The sequence below is a fragment of the Carassius auratus genome, chromosome 26 (assembly GCF_003368295.1).
Source record: "Carassius auratus strain Wakin chromosome 26, ASM336829v1, whole genome shotgun sequence".
Taxonomy (NCBI): Eukaryota; Metazoa; Chordata; class Actinopteri; order Cypriniformes; family Cyprinidae; genus Carassius; species Carassius auratus.
In genome coordinates, this window is record NC_039268.1 from 12,855,480 (window position 1) to 12,872,845 (window position 17,366).

The 17,366-nt window shown below is 39.4% G+C and overlaps 1 protein-coding gene across 1 annotated transcript in view; it reads left to right on the forward strand.

Moving 5' to 3' along the window:
- Window positions 1–17,366, forward strand: part of LOC113044355 (vang-like protein 1) — a 109,795-nt gene that overhangs the window by 5,056 nt on the left and 87,373 nt on the right. The window lies entirely within an intron of this gene.

A 17,366-nucleotide genomic window follows, 5' to 3' on the forward strand; every position in this document is an offset into this window, starting at 1 on the left:
TTCTAGAAGAATGTTTGTGTCTTGATGAGCATGTATTGCTTACTAGGAGTTGCTAAATGAACAGCTGCTGTTCTTTTTTCTTCTTTTTTTTCCAACGGTGGATCAGTTGCCCTACTGGTTAAAATCCCCAAACTGTTTACTTAAATATTAAATTAATAAATGACATCAAAACAGGGGCGTTTGCGTTATGATTTGGTGGGCTGCTGTGGGCCAGAGAGTCCAGGGCCACTTTTTGGTCCCAGTCTGCTGAATGGCACACCCCTATCCAAAAAGCAAAACCAGTTGTATTAATAATGTTATCCTGAGCGTGAAGTGTTACCAGAATTTGTTTTCATTAAGGTGAGAAATAAAAGTTTTGTGTTTAAAGTATTTGTGTTGATGTTGAAATGGATTTTAAAACATATGGTATCGAAAAAAGTATCGTTAGGAACCGGTATCGAAACTGAGGTATCGAAATTGGCACCGGATCGAAAGATTTTGAACAATACCCAGCCCTAAGCTGGCGAGGAGTGTGCCGCCATGGACGCTCAAGGCGGTGGGCTGGAGCGAGTTGCCGGGGACGGGCGAGCTCGCTGCCGGCCGCCCACGATATGGAGGGGCAGCTGCCATCCATGAGGGAGCGGAGGAGTCGGCGCCGTTCGCCAGGGGGCCGGAGCCTGCTGCCTCCGTGAAGGAATCCGGAGGAGCAGGGAACGGGGGACTCCTGCCGGCTGCCCAAAACCGGAGGAGCCGTCGCCGTCCACCGGGCGGTGGAGGAGTGTCGTGCCGTCCGCCGAGGGGACATCCAGTGCCACCGCCAGGTACTGCGGAGGAGATCACCCAGTTGGTGGAGGGCCGAGCAGCAGTGCGTCTGGGAACAGGATTTTTTTTTTTTTTTTTTTCCTCTCTCCCCTATCTCGTCTCTGTCGCTCCTCCTTACAGCTCCTTTTCTCTCGCCTCGTCTGTCCTACCCCCAGGTTCCCGCAGGTCCCCGTGAGCGGTCCCCCCCGGCCTGCGAGGGGCGATGGGGGTATGTGGCACATAGGGCGGGGCCGAGGGACGTGGGAACAAGGAGTGAGGATGATTGGGAAATCAGCAACACCTGCGTCCCACCGCCGGTCTCGAGTCCCACGTAGGAGATGGAAGGATATAAAACTGGAGCGACGATAGTGAAGGACGAGAGAGGACCAGGCCTGGGTCTTATTTTATGTTTTGTTTTTTATTTGCGCGCATCAGTCGTCCGTGAGGGGCTGATGCGCTGTTTGGTTTTTAAAATTATAATTTAATTTGATTGTGCGCCGGTTCCCGCCTCCTTCTTCCGGATGATTAGGAAGTTTTTATCATTACAGTATGTAATAGGTACGTTTTAGGGGGGCGTTGCTCAGTCTTAAATTTGATAAAGAATTGGTTTTGAGACTTAAGTCTTTGCAACTTACAAATCTTCTTCATGCGCCAAGAGCTTGTAACACTCCAAAGAGAAAGGAAAAATTTTAATCGAATCATATGATCCCTTTAAAGGTCCGTTCTTTGTGATCCCATGTTTCAAACTTTAGTTAGTGTGTGATGTTGTTGTTGTTGTTGTTGTTGTTGTTGAAGTATAAATATCTGTGTTAAAGTATGAAGTATCACTCAGCTGCTGTCGAATAACAACACCGGAACCGCTGGCTCAATCAGAACTTGTTACGTATTTCTGAAGGAGGGACTTCATAGAACAAGGAAGTCATCAGCCCGTTTTTATGACAGTGAAAACAGCAGTATACAGATAGGTGAATTGTGTGAAAAATACAGTGTTTTTGTACACGCGAAAAATGAATTATGCACATGTTATATTGCACACTGTAAACACAATCAAAGCTTCAAAAAAGCGCAAAAATGGGACCTTTAACAGGAACAAAGGAAACGTTATCTGTCAGAAACGTTATCAACACTGCCAAGTTATGCTGAAAATTGCAATAATGACAGCTGTTTGCGTAGCTTCTCAGTGAACTACATTTCTGTGTAGTAAATGCTGCTCCATCTGAATCATGTGAAAATACCACATTTAATAAAAAAATTTTTTCTCCAAACTCACTTCATAACATCAGTCGGAGTGTTTGAAGTAAATCTGGTAACACTTTAGTATAGGGTCCAATTCACACTAATAAGTAGTTGCTTATTAGCATGTCTATTATTAACATATTGGCTGTTTATTAGTTATAAAGTACATATAATGCATGACATCCATAATCCTACCCAATACCCTAAACTTAACTACTACCTTATAAACTATTAATAAGCAGCAAATAATGAGTTAATTGAGGCAAAAGTCATAGTTAATGGTTAGTTAATAGTGAGACTTGGACCCTAAAATAATGTGTGACCGTAAATCTTTCTGTGAGATGATGTGGCTTCTTGCACAGAATAAGGCATGCAACATATTTCATAGTATTCTAAGCAGTGATAAAGCCATTGCATCATAAATATATAGTATTTTAATGAAAATCATAATAATAATAACTCAGACAAACCATATATTGTCACAATTGTGTGTTTATTAGTCATGTTAAATCAATAAAATCCGTTAAATCTTCTGCTACGCTATTGGCATTTCCTGGGTTTCTTCTGTGAGGTGTATTTGGAGTTTCAGTATGAGAGCGACTTCTGGCATTTGAATGGTGATTTACTGCTTATACTGATGAGGTCCTGCGATTACTGAGCTCCTGTACTTGTACTCATGTTTGTTAAAATGCCCCCATTACCAAATGCCAATACCCCACATCATGTGATAAGTGCCATATTCAGACAAAGAAACACAGAGAACAGTACAACAGACAGCAGAATACACTTATTATTAGAGATTAAGTATGTCTACAATTTAGTGCTGCAACGACGCTTCGACGTCATCGATTACGTCGACTACAAAAATACATCGATGTAGCAGAAATGAGTCGAACAGACAAATTAAAGAGTCTATCAGAGCTGTGTGCATTGAAACATGAGCTGAGTTCCTCAGGAAGTCATAAATCAGTTCTAGTGCCACAAGAACCAAGCAGATTACCAACCAACTTGTTCACACAATAGCTTTCAACATGAACACCACTAGAGCATTTATTTACAATTTCATTTCGAAGAAGAGATTGTCAAATTTGTTGTTCATAATTGAAATGCAACGCTGGACATCACATGGAAACCCATGAGAGTACTGCACAAGTCCCATTGACTCCCCCCCCCCCCCCCCCCCACACACACCTAGCAGAACCAGACTGAAATTCCTAAGGGGGGGAAGGGCTTTAAACCTCTGTCTTCACAGAACATCCCTTTGCCAGAGAATGGCAAAGAAACTGCTTCTTGTACATAGATATGGACCAGAATGAACTCAAAAAAGACTTATGAATGAATCATTCCATTGCTTAACTCCATATTCATTTATGTGTAACCCACACATTTGACTATCATGTATAATCACTTATTTTGTATGTCTTTTGATAACTATAGGATACATAGTCATGTCTAGTATTTATGTAATCAAATTTTCTTGCTTGATATTGTCCTGACAATCATTTATTTGTAAAATATATCATAATCGTGTTATAGGAATCATGTCCAAAATTAGACCCTATGAGGCAAGAACCACATGCTTGGTAAGATAAACAAATGATTTATGATACCCACCCCAAGACCATATCTGATTGTTCAAGGCAACATTTGAGGGGTGGCCAACAAGGAAGTTTAAATACTTTGGACCCCATGAAACTTTGCTTTTAGTCTGCTTTTAGTTCTAGCATTGCTTGTGCTATCAGTCATGCCTTGCTTTTAGTTCCAGCCTTGCTCGTGCTATCAGTCATGCCTGCTCTTAGCTTTTAGCTTGTAGCTTTGCTACCTAGCTTTAGCTTGTAGCATCTAGCCATGCGGTTAGTCATCATTGTTCTTTGAGCGCGGTTCCAGCGTGCATGCCTGCTGCTACTATGCCACAATGAGAAGGAACACAACTTGGTCTCGTCAAACTTTATTTCTTTTCTTTTCCGTTTGAGAGTTTCGTGTTCTGAGTTAAGTTTTGTAACGTCAACCTCGTCTGCGCGTTTGAACTCCAACCAGCCACACAACTCCAGCTTCAGCCAATGCCCAAGCACGGGCTCCCCAAGACGTCACTTCAGCCAACTGAACTTCCAGCCAATCAGCGACACCGGGATACCCCTTTCAACTGGAGTCCCTTTCACAGCAAACAAAGGCAATGTTTTCCCAGATATTTGTTGTGCTGGTGTATCTAATATAATTTTAACCCCATTGAGGAACTCAATGCGAGCGCTATTTACGTGATTGATGGTTGTTCATGTTTATGCAATTTAACGTATTGCTGTTAACTTGGGATTCCATATTTCCATTCTCTTAAACTCATCTTTCCCTAACTTTCGACCTTCCTGCAACTTGTGTGAATGTGTGTGTGTGTGTGCTTTTATGTGTTGGATTAGTTTATATGTCTTAGATTTATCTAATAAAGCCTTATTCATATTGAAAAGAGAAGTATCTTGTGTTTTGTGCTTACAAGTTAATGTCTTAAACTGCCGATCTTGTTACTGTGCTAATTGATAGTGTTTTCACTATAGTTTGGATATTAGTATCCAGCGCAGATTTGATGTTAAACGGCTCGTTCACTGAACCGCAGGCGCGTCTCCGTGAACAGCCGTGAAACAGTGATTCTGTTCAAATTCCCTTTAAAATCTTAAATGATTCCCTTTGAGCTAAATTGACCTGTTTCCCTTACATCGACGTGCGTGAAATGCGTCGACACGTCACACTGTTTGTTTACATCTCGCGTAATGGCATACTGGGAATGGAGAAAGTTGCATTCTATCACAAAAACAGAGACCACTGTTATCAAAAAGTATGGAAATACTTTAAACAGAGAACAAATAAAATGGCCATTTGTTCCCTTTGTAAAACCAACATGGTGTATCACAGCAGCACAACTGCGATGCGCGAGCACCTCAAAGGAAAACATCTTGGCACTCTCCGGTGTTACGGTTTAACTGGTTACCGTGTGATCTGGTGACCAACTTCCTGGTTCAGGTCTGATATTCTTGCGCTTGCGGCATTCTGAAAAGTTGAGATGTTGACTTGCGGCCGGCGCAGCGGACGATGATGGCTGCTTAATATTGACGCTCTACCTCAGTCGTCCTTTTTTTCGGTATTATCTATCCCTACTAAGTTTTCGGCCGAATCCTAAGTAAAGTCCTTGTTTTAGTGGCACTTTAGATGGCATCTAAACGAGATTTAATACACTCCCCGGCGAAGAAAAAGCATAAAGATGACGAGCACCTTCACGACGCCATTGCTGAAATGCTCGATAAGCAACTGAGCGCCATAAAACTAAGCATGTCGACGATCGTTCGCGAGGAAATCTCCACGATTACAGCACGATTGGACTCATTGGAAAAGGATGTTAAATCGTTCGGCAATAGATGTGATGACATCCAGGCTACGGTGCGGGATGTTAAAAGGGACTCGATCGCTAACAAGTCTTGCCTAGAGGAGCTTCAGGAGAAACTATCTCTTTATGAAGATAAATCCAGACAAAATAACCTAAGGTTGGTGGGCCTACGGGAAGGAGCTGAAGGAGGGAACGCAATTCAGTTCTTGCAGACCCATATTCCCAAGTGGATTCCTGCTCTGCAAGGGAAAACGATCGAGATTGAACGGGCGCACCGTCTCTACGCAAATGAGGATTCCTCCAGGAATAGAGCGCGCACTCTGATTTTCAAACTCCTTCGTTACAATGATCGACAGGCGATTTTACAAGGAGCCAGAAGCGCATCACCGCTAAGTTATGAAGGGGGTATTTTACGGTTCTTCCCTGACTTCAGCCAGGGAACGTCCAAAAAAAGGAAAGCTATGGCCGAAGGGAGGAAACGCCTACAACTACTAGGCATCGAGTCATTCCTGCTTTACCCGGCATCGGTCAAAGTACGTAATGGTCAGGAGCATTTGCTTTTCAAAACCCCCGAAGACCTGGAGCGGTTCATCGCGTCTCTGTACGTCACTACGGAAACGGTCAGCACTGCGCCCATAGAGATGTCTGATGAGTAAATTCGGCCTTCTCTGTTTCTTATTATAACACTTTGAGTAGGGATATAGGTTTAATCTTAGCTGTGATGGACACTCAGGTGAGAGATGCTGATGTTTTGAGTATCTGCTGCCACTTATAGTCCGAGTGCATGGCCTCGAATATATTTTCTTTCCAGGCAGGTAAGAGAGTGTGTTCTTCCTCTCTGCAAGCTGCCGATCGTGTTTTGTTTTTTGGATTTCTTTTATTGTTTTTAACCATTACAATGTTAGAACTTCCAGGGTTTGCTGTTTTTGTTGTATTATTTATGTTTCATGGGGTGAAATACTCATTGATGTATGTGGTTGCTATGGTTACTTTTGTCTCATGTATAATTATATTGTGATTGAATGAGGGACGTTAATGTGATTTCGTGGAATGTTAACGGTCTAAACTCTCCCATTAAAAGATCCAAATGCCTAGATTATCTGCATCGCAAACGAGCTGACATTGCCCTAATACAAGAATCCCATCTCAAGGCTTCTGATGTTACCCGCTTTCAGAATAGACATTTCAAAGTGATAGCTTTCTCGTCGTATAATAGTGCCTCAAGGGGAGTTATTATTCTTCAGAACAGAAAATTCCCGTTTCTAATTGAGACAGCGGGAGGGGATGAAAACGGGCGGGTTACATATGCGTCAGGTTCATGGAATAATTTGAAAATGGTACTTTTCTCAGTATATTCCCCTAATAACTATGATGTAGATTTTTTTCCATCTCTTACCAAATCCCTCCTTAATTTTGTTGACTACAACTTGGTCGTAGGAATAGATGCTAATGCAGTTTGTAACCCCTTAATCGATAGATCCCTTGTCTCTGTTCATGGCGATCAGGCCTCGCAGTCGCTAAACGAACTCATTGCTGATAACGACTTATGCGATATCTGGAGAGTGAAGAATGAGAGCTGTAGAGATTATACTTTTTATTCAGCACGCCACAAATCATTTTCGAGGTTAGATTATATTCTGATTTCCAAATCTCTTATTCAAAGTGTAAACCATATTGATATTTTACCCATACTGATTTCAGATCACTCTGCTGTGATTTGTAATCTGTCTCCTCAGATTATTCCTTTAAACTCCAAAAGGTGGCGTATGAATACAACTCTTTTGCTAAATGAAGATTTTGTAAAACAGCTGCGTTCTAAACTAGCTTTGTTTCTTAAGGAAAATTCGAGCTCAGATACTAATCCACAAATCCTGTGGGAAACAACCAAGTGTTTTTTGAGAGGAAACTGTATTTCTTTTGCCTCTTATGTAAATAAATCCAGAGTAAAACAATTAACCAGTTTGGAGGCTCAGATTGAATGTGTAGAGAAGGATCTTAAAAAAACCTTTACGGAACGGAAAAGCAGAATCCTGGGGAATTTAAAAACTGACTACAAGGCGATCTTACTAAAAAGGGTAGAATTTTTGATGCACCGTACCAAACAAAACTACTATTTTAATGGAGAGCGGCCAAGCAAACTAATGGCATTAAGGTTGAAACGCAACGAGGCCTTGGCTTCAATAACTGCCATTAAGGACAATGCAGATGTTCTTTACACAGCTCCGGGTGATGTAAATAGGATATTTAAGGAATTTTATGAGCATCTATACAGATCTGAGGTGGGAGTGAATGAACAACCTATCACTAAAATTTTGTCAAATCTAGATCTACCTCAATTAAGTGAGCAGCAATGTGCTTTTCTTGATTCTCCAATAGAATTAAAAGAATTGAAGGAGGCTTTAGAGGTTATGAACAAGGGTAGGGCCCCTGGTCTAGATGGTTTACCCCCGGAGCTATACCTGGCGATATGGGATTTGATTGGACAACTTCTCCTTGACTCCATAAATTTTGCTATAGGTTCGGGTTGCTTCCATAGAGATCAGAACACCGCTCTTATTTCTCTGCTACTGAAAAAAGGGAAGGAACCCTTATGCTGCTCTAGCTACAGGCCGATTTCACTAATTGGTACGGATGTTAAGTTATATGCTAAGGTTCTAGCCCATCGTCTGGGATCAGTCGCCAGCTTCCTAATTGCCCACGACCAGACAGGATTTCTTAAGGAACGTTTTGCTTCGGATAATGTGCGACGCCTTTTGAACATCATCGACTCACCCGACCCGGTTATCGAACAACGTGCTATTCTCTCGCTAGACGCAGAGAAAGCCTTTGACCGGGTCGAGTGGACATATTTATGGTCCGCTTTAACCCGTTTTGGATTTGGCCCTCGTTTTATTCATATGATTCAGACCCTATATGCTAACTCTTCTGCACGGGTTTCAACGGGATTGTGTTGTTCGGATGCAATCCCGTTGAATAGAGGCACTAGACAGGGTTGCCCTTTATCGCCCTTGTTATTTGCAATTTCTTTAGAGCCCTTAGCGCAGGCAATTCGGCAGGACCATATTATTTCCCCGATTACTGTTGGTGACTCCAAGCATTCTATCTCTCTTTTCGCAGATGATATCCTTCTCTACATGTCCAATGTTTCCTCTTCTCTACCTCAGTGTCTTAAAATATTTAATGACTTTAGCGTCATAAGTGGTTACAAAATTAATTGGGGAAAATCTGTGTTAATGCCCTTGTCTACATCAACAAATACAGCATTAGCGTCCTCCTCGATCCCAATTAGTAAGACATTTAAATATCTGGGAATTCAGATCTTTCCATCACTGCAGACTATCCTTAAAGAAAATTATAGTTCTTTATTTACTACTATCAGACAAGATTTACAGAGATGGGACGTTATTCTAGTCTCATTACAAGGCAGAATCGCAATCATTAAAATGAATATCCTCCCTCGACTTTTATTTCTGTTCTCCATGATTCCTTTATCTCCCCGTATAAACTTTTTTAAAGAAATTAATTCTTTGATTACAAAATTCATTTGGAATAAGAAACGACCAAGAATTAAACTCTCAACATTACAGAGAAGATCTGACAAAGGAGGCTTGTCTCTTCCGAATTTTCAATTGTACTTTTGGGCATGTCAGCTGCGCTCGCTCAAGATTTGGTTACAGGTTGACTCACAGATCGCCTGGCGGGACGTGGAAGCATCAGCTGTGCTTCCACATCGGCTTCAGGACATTTTATTCACGGGTTTATCAAAAAAAGAACTAAGGTTTGGGAATACAACTGTGTCCAATTCTCTTAAAATCTGGCATGAGGTGTGCAAATTTATGGGAAGTTCATCTAAGTTTACATCTGAATCGCCGATCTGGCATAATCATAATTTGCAATCTGACAACAGACCTTTTGTTTTTAAGCCATGGTCCGATCAAGGTATACATACCCTTGGTGATATATTCAATAATCAGGGGCTAAGGTCTTTTCAAGATCTGAAAGAGTGTTATAATCTTCCTGGACATTCCTATTTTCTGTATTTAAGGTTGAGAAGCGCTATGCGTGCCTATGGAGTACCATGGAACTGCAACTTGGACTCTCACCCTCTGATGGACTGTGTAAACTTTTCACAGACACGAGGAGCAGTGTCATTCATTTACAACAGACTGCTCAAGCACAGCTGTAGAAAGCTCCCCATCACCACGATATGGGAAAAGGAACTGGCTCCTTGCAATCTAAATTGGGACTGGATATGGGACACTATTCCAACAATGTCAAAAAATCTTGCCCATCAGTTAATACACTACAAACTGCTTCATAGGGCATACGCTACTCCAAATATCTTGCACAAAATGAAGCGCTTGCCTACCCCCTTTTGTTCACTCTGTAATTTAAATATTGTGGGTACTTATATGCACATGTTTTATGAATGCCAACTTATTGGTAACTTTTGGGATGAGGCATTTCAAGTTGTGACAGAATTATGTGATAAGGTAATCCTTAAGCACCCCAGTCTTTGTTTGTTAAATGATGATGCGGATCTCGATCTTACTGTTAGCCAGCGTAGGATTCTTCACACTGCTCTAACTGCAGCCAAAAAAATAATCTTTAAGATTTGGCATGAGCCTACAATTCCAGCAGGTAAATTGTGGCTTATAGAAATTAAATACATTGCACTTTTAGAACTTACTACAGCAAGAATTAATAAAGCCAAACCAAAAACACTTAGGGCCTGGAGTGAATTGGTTACAAAGCTATCACTGATAATAACTCAATAGGTCTTCCGTATGGATTACTTCTGAGCGCTATCAAGGAGGAGCAGTGGAAATCCTGGAGCTGTGTTGTTGTTGTTTTTCCACCCCTTAACTTAATTTGTTTTTGTTTTGTTTTTTTTTAACAAGCAAACCCTGGTCTTGTACATAGTTATATGTGGCCACAATTGTGGACCTTGTTCAACTTTGGAAAATAAATAAATAATCATAAAAAAAAAAGTTGAGATGTTTTTAACTCGATGCGGTGCGGACGCGCATGGAAAAAACGAGCGTGTCGCGACCGCGCCGCTTCCATTATGAGCGCGCTTATCTGGCGCCTACATTGGAAATAACAAACTTGAGTGCGCAAAAGACGATATGCGAACGGCCCCTTAAAAGACAGCGTGCCGTCGAGACAACAATCACAAACCACCGAGCTACCCCGAATCAGCTCCAGATCTCTGGAAACCATGCTAAACCATAGCAGAACCCTGAATACATTTCATGGAATACATTTACATTTCAAGAACATTTTATGACGTCTCAGACAACTGTAAATTTATGGCTACTGTGGTTTAATTATAAACGCTATCATAAACTCATATTTACCATAGTAAAATAATTATCTTTGCCTCTTTATTATTTTATACAGTAAAAACTTCAACCACATTGGTTGAAAATGAATAAAGGTTGAAATGTTATATTAGAAGTTGTACTTATATTTTTTTTGTAAAGTTATACAAAGGATTCATTAGCTAATTAAAAAAAGAATATTAGATTAATTATTTATTGTAATACAAATAATCGTTAGATTAGTCGACAGGGAAAATAATCGTAAGTGGCAGCTCTACTACAATTGTTTATGTGTCTATATATAGCTGGTGTGCACGAGCTGATAGCGGCAGGGCACATGCACAAGCTTGTCGTTTTAATATCCTTTTCTCACAGACATCACTGGAAAGTTTGTAGTTCCGTCAGATATGTCAAAAACAGGTAAGTAAAACTTCCCCCTTAAAAGCATACTAGCGTGTGTGTAGCCACATGACTCTGCTCTCCAGTCAGTGTTATAAAAGCAAAACACAGAGTTGCACGCCGGTTCAACACATAGTGATGGCGCGCGTGCGGTGAGCATTGAGTCTTCACTAAACTTTGTCAGTTGTATTTGTTTTATGGTTTGGACATTCAAGCGATTAGACTGTCGGATGTGTATTATTATTTTGAGCTCCCATGTTCGCACAGCTGCATTGTGGCATGAATACTCATATAAACAGTAGCTGTGAAGATCGCGCACACAGAGGAATGCAAAAACTAGTTGTCAGCGCAGTCCTGTGATTTATTACTAAAGTAGCTTAGAATCTCAGAACTTATAGCATATTTTTCTACTTTTGAAGTAACTATGCTATTTACAACCCGCAGCTTCATAATATAGAGACAGTATTCACACACGCAATCACTCGTACTGGTAAAGTGCTAATTTATCTTTATTTGATCTTTATTTATCTCTTACACTGAGCAATAATCTATAAGAAATGTTACGAATATAGATAAAATAACTGCTGATAGTGAACTATGATGTCAGATCGCGCTTTAAGTAGGAAAAAATATCCCACCTTTAATAGTCGATCTCAACCGTCTGGCTGAGGCCAGTCTAAAAAGAAGCTCAGGACAGTTGACAGAACGCTGCTGCGTGTCGTCACGAAAGCGTATCATTTTCACGTGTTATTAAGCCTTGCCACTTGCCAATTTAACCATTCAAAAAAACTTTAAAGAACATTCAAACACAAGACGCGGAAAAGCTGAACTGAGCAGCTGGTTACTCGCGCTGTGCTCGGTGCGCATGTGGAGAGAGAGCCGCGTCTCACAGACAGTAACACTGAACCGACCTCTTGTTTGCGGAATTGCTAATGCAACTTTTTCACACCACAGCCTTAACACAATTAATCATTGCTTGGTAATTGGCCAACAAAATATTGACTGTTGTCTGAAGTTTTGTTTGATTGTAATCCATTACATATCTTTCTATCAAAGAGTTCTTATCATATTTTATTACCATTTTCTAAACTATAGCAAATAAACTGATAATGTGAGATGTTGAAGGCGTCTGAATAAATTTTGGTTTGACTGTATGTTTAATTTTTACAGTGCTATTTTACATTTAATTATTCGGTTTCTGTACCTGGACACTTACAAACTTCTCTTCAAAAACTTAAGCACTGTGTAAATAGCAAAAACAAATAAACAGACGGAACATACAATTTAAACACTTTCAAACAGGGCCCACTGGTACAACCTGCACCTGGGCACCGCTAACCCCAGCTACGGCCCTGCGTACAGTACAAACCTTGTCAGTGAACTATGAGGGCAAAAAATCAAAACTGATAAAAAATAATCGTTCATAATCGTAAACGAGGTAAAATGTTCAATTAATCGATGTTTTGACTTTAGACCATAATCGTCCAGCCCTACAGCAAGTGCAACATTGCTTTAAATAAAGCATTGTAAAATGTTCCCAACAAAGGCATCTGGGCTGGGCACCATTTCCCAGTGGTTCTGCTCCTGATGAAAACCGTTATATTCTCAGAGAAGTCTGCCTTATATTGTCTTGCCTAACAAGCACAAAATATGTGAAAATATAATGTTCTAAGAAAATAAAAATATAGTTATTGATAATTAATTGATATGCAACTTCTCAAAGAGCATGTTTGCATGCTGCATTCTTCTCTGACAATTGACATTTATGCATTTGGCAGATTATTTTATCCAAAGTGACCTACATTGCATTCAAGGTATATTTTTCCTATTCTTGCTTTTGCTGGGACTCAAGCCCTTGGCATTGCTTGTGCCATGATACTGTTTGAGCTATAAGAAGGCAAGTGTTGGGATGACAGCAAACCCAGACAGCAACAAACGAAGTGACCTCATAACATTTTCATTAAGATTTACTGATTTCCTACAATAGGAGCAACAGTCATCATTGACAATTCAGCATAGTTAAACAGAGCTCTGCTTCATGCAATAAACATAAAATCACTAGATGCTTGTTCTTAGTCCTGCAAGGGATCAAACACTTTTCTTTTAGTTCATGTAGTTACACCCAACAAACCCACAAATTCGTTCACACACCTATGTGTTTAGACAAGGCTCAGCTTGTTACTTTCAGTCCAAAAACATGTCATTGTGCACTTTAGTTTTACATCCACCCAGCTTTAGAGATTGTAATGAAAAAAAAAACATGTCTGTCTGAAGAAGAACCTCACAATGATGTAATTCCAAAATAAGTATATCTGAATTTCTTTTCCTTCTCCATTTCACCTCAGAGATATTCTTTGAAATATTTACTAACATCTGTATTGGTAAAAATGTCTATTGAGTCTAATGTTCTTTTTCATTTCCTAACAACCAACAGCAAAATAATATTATATACACTGTAGCTTTCTTAGCAATTTATCAGGCCTTTAATGCCTCTATTGCTAATAAGTTATGGTAACTTTTCCGCAACTTTGATATGCTTGCTGCTGATGTAACTGGCATGTCTAGTGTTGTCAGGATTTAAACATTTCAGTATTCGGTAACGATACCAGTGAAAATCCACAGCTCTCAGTACCAATTTCGGTACTAAAGCAAAACACAAAAATATGCTAAAAAAAAAACTTTTTATCACTAACAATAAAACCAATACCATTCTTTATACTTATTTACAAAGTTTTTCTACAAGTAATATAATTATGAAAAAAAGTAAACAAGTTTCCCCCAAATTTAATTATTCTTAATTCAATTTTAAACACACTTTATTTTTTGGTAAATAAAGGGGATTTGCTATTAAAATTAAAACATGAAAGAAATATTGTGTGATTTATTTCTTTAAAAAATAGTTTTATTTTTTCAACAGTATAGCAGCAGTATCACATACACTACTAAATAATAGTAATGTTTCTAGCTCAATGCCTTTATGTAAAAATGAACTTTTATTTTGACGGGTTACCTTGAATACCTTTAAATTGACACTTGTTTTACTCAAATAAAATAATAAAATACTTGTGAAGTGACTCAAAACAGTTCTGGTGATGTTGTTTATGTATGTATGTCCTCATTGAGACTGGAGATGCTGGAATCACCACAATCGTTACGCGCTTCAGTCGATGTAGTAAATAAACCCGCACGTTTCTGCCATTTATTCATTCACACAGAGATGCGCAGAACATGCAGGATTGATATTTCAACCAACTTTTGCGGCATTAATATTTACAGATACTGGTCCATATGAAGATTTAATTTGATTAATTTATGCTAACTGACAAATTCTGTGACTCCATATTAAAATGTAAGTTTCATTTTCATGACTAGATTTTGAGATTCTGTCCACGTTTTCTGCTTCGCGGAAATCATAGCGCTATATGCGTCAAGAACCGGGTTGACCGGGTACTCGGTACCACTGATACTTAAAGAAATCTGGTACCATGACATTTTAATTTTTTTTGTACCGACTTGGTACCGAAGTACCGGGTCTATTGACAACACTAGGCATGTCTATTTAAAACCACTGTAGTCTAAAGTAGTTGATTGACTGGTGAGTAGGCAGACTGTTGTTGTCCAGGATGCAAACAAGATAAATATTATGACGTGTAGAAAGCTATATTGATTGTTAAAGGGGGCCTATTATGCCCCAATTATACCAGATGTAATATGTCTCTGGTGTCCCCAAAATGTGTCTAAGTGTTTGCTCAAATACTCCACAAATAATGTATGAGTAGACGGGTCTATGATGCAAATTATTAAAGTTATAAAAACTTTTTATTTTGGATGCAATTATTCATTTTACAGTACTATTCAGAATGTTTTCCATTTGTTCCATGAATTTAGAAAGAAATAACAAATTTACCATTATTTACCTAGCATTACTAAACTATATCATTTTCAGCGGGGCAAGAAATCCCCCCCAAAAATTGCACCTTGACATTTTAAAGCTGCAGTCGGTAACTTTTGACGCTCTAGCGGTTAATAAACAGAACGGAGCTACTTCTCTCTGTTTATGTCTATGAAGAATCACAAAGGTACTGGGTTACTCCGCCACGGTACCCCTGAAGCAATCTAAAATGGTCCGAATATAAACACTTATTATAGGTGCACCCTAGTGATTCAGGACAGGCTAAAAACACGGTTTGGAAAATGGATTCATGGTGTACTCACTTATTATATACATTTTGTATACTTTGAATACAAAAAAAAGTTACAGACCGCAGCTCTGATTGGTTGTTTCTCTTACCCAGTACAGTGGTGTTCCAGTCCCAGTACAGTGGTACTTTTATTCAATACAATCACAGTAATGTCACCTGGCTTTCAGGGATAGTTTACCCAAAAATGAAAATTTTCATCATTTACTCAACCTCGAGTTGTTCTAAACCTGTATAAATTTATTTGTTCTACTGAACACAAAGGAGTATGTTTGGAATAATGTTAATATACAAACTATTTCAAACATATTAATTTCAATGGTATTATATCTTACTACTATTGAAGTGAATGGGACCTATGTTTTGCTTTGTTACAAACATTCTTCGTTACAAATAGATTCCTTTGTGTACAGCAGCAAAAAGAAATTAACACAGGTTTGCAACAACTCGAAAGTAATTGTAATTTTAGCTATCCCTCTATGCGCTGTTTTATTAGTTTTCTTCTGTTATCAACAACTTCAGCTTAGCCCTAAATATTATTCATGCCCAATAGGAGTGTCATCAATAAAGAAATAGTTTAAACAATGTATTTTGCACGTAACTTAACAAAAAGCTGTAAAATACTTGTTTTAAGATATATCAAGTCAAGTCACCTTTATTTATATAGCGCTTTAAACAAAATACATTGCGTCAAAGCAACAGAACAACATTCATTAGGAAAACAGTGCGTCAATAATGCAAAATGATAGTTAAAGGCAGTTCATCATTGAATTCAGTGATGCCATCTCTGTTCAGTTTTTAATAGTGTCTGTGCATTTATTTGCAATCAAACCCCAACTAAGCAAGCCAGAGGCGACAGCGGCAAGGAAACAAAACTCCATCGGTGACAGAGGGGAGAAAAAAACCTTGGGAGAAACCAGGCTCAGTTGGGGGGCCAGTTCTCCTCTGGCCAGACAAAACCAGCAGTTCATTTCCAGGCTGCAGCAAAGTCAAATTGTGCAGAAGAATCATCTGTTTCTTGTTGTCTTGTCCTGGTGGTCGTCTGAGACAAGGTCTTTATAGGGGATCTGTATCTGGGGCTCTAGTTGTCCTGGTCTCCGCTGTCTTTCAGGGATGTAGAGGTCCTTTCTAGGTGCTGATCCACCATCTGGTCTGGATACGTACTGGATCTGGGTGACTGGAGTGACCCTCTGATCTGGATACAGACTGGATCTGGTGGCTACGCTGTCCTCGGAATAAGAGAGAAACAGACTAATATTAGCATAGATGCCATTCTTCTAATGAGGTAGCAAGTACATTGGGTGTTATGGGAAGTGTTCCCGGTTCCGGTTTACCTAATTAATGCAGCCTAAAAATCCTTTATCGGATTTGGATATTAAAAGCATATTAGTATGTTATATGTAAGCCAGGTTAAAGAGATGGGTCTTTAATCTAGATTTAAACTCCAAGACGAGACAAGACGTCAACCTCGAAGTCTTCACTGTGGAGCATCGTTTCTCGGGAAATGGATAATTTTCCGTGGGTCTACCCTAGCCTGTGAAATCTACACAGTGACCGCTAAACTAATGAATTACAATACAACTACTATTAGCAGAAGTGCTTTACCGGAAATCTGACACATTATGGTTCTAAAATGGCAGTGCCTGAGTTTAAGTGAAAAATAAGGTATATATGCTGATGTGGGCAGTGCCTGTTTCAATGTGTCGTCACAATCTGTTAAAAATGCTAATGACTAATTTTAAGGCACTATTTATGATTTTTAGAGAGTATAAAGAAATGAATGTGTCGGCAACGATAACCTTGTGGGCAGTGTGCCAACTTGTAGCACTACGGGCATCCCGATCCCACCCCCCTCTCACTCCCATTTTGCTTCCTGTCAGCTCTAAACTATCCTATCACAATAAAAGGCAAAAATGTAAAAAATGAATCTTAAAAAAAAGTGGGTGATTTTTTTTTTTTTTTTTACCATTATACTGTGGTTGTGGACACACATTGCTGATCTTCTGGTCAAACACCATGTAAATGTAAATTTAGCATAATAGCTCCCCTTTACCTTCT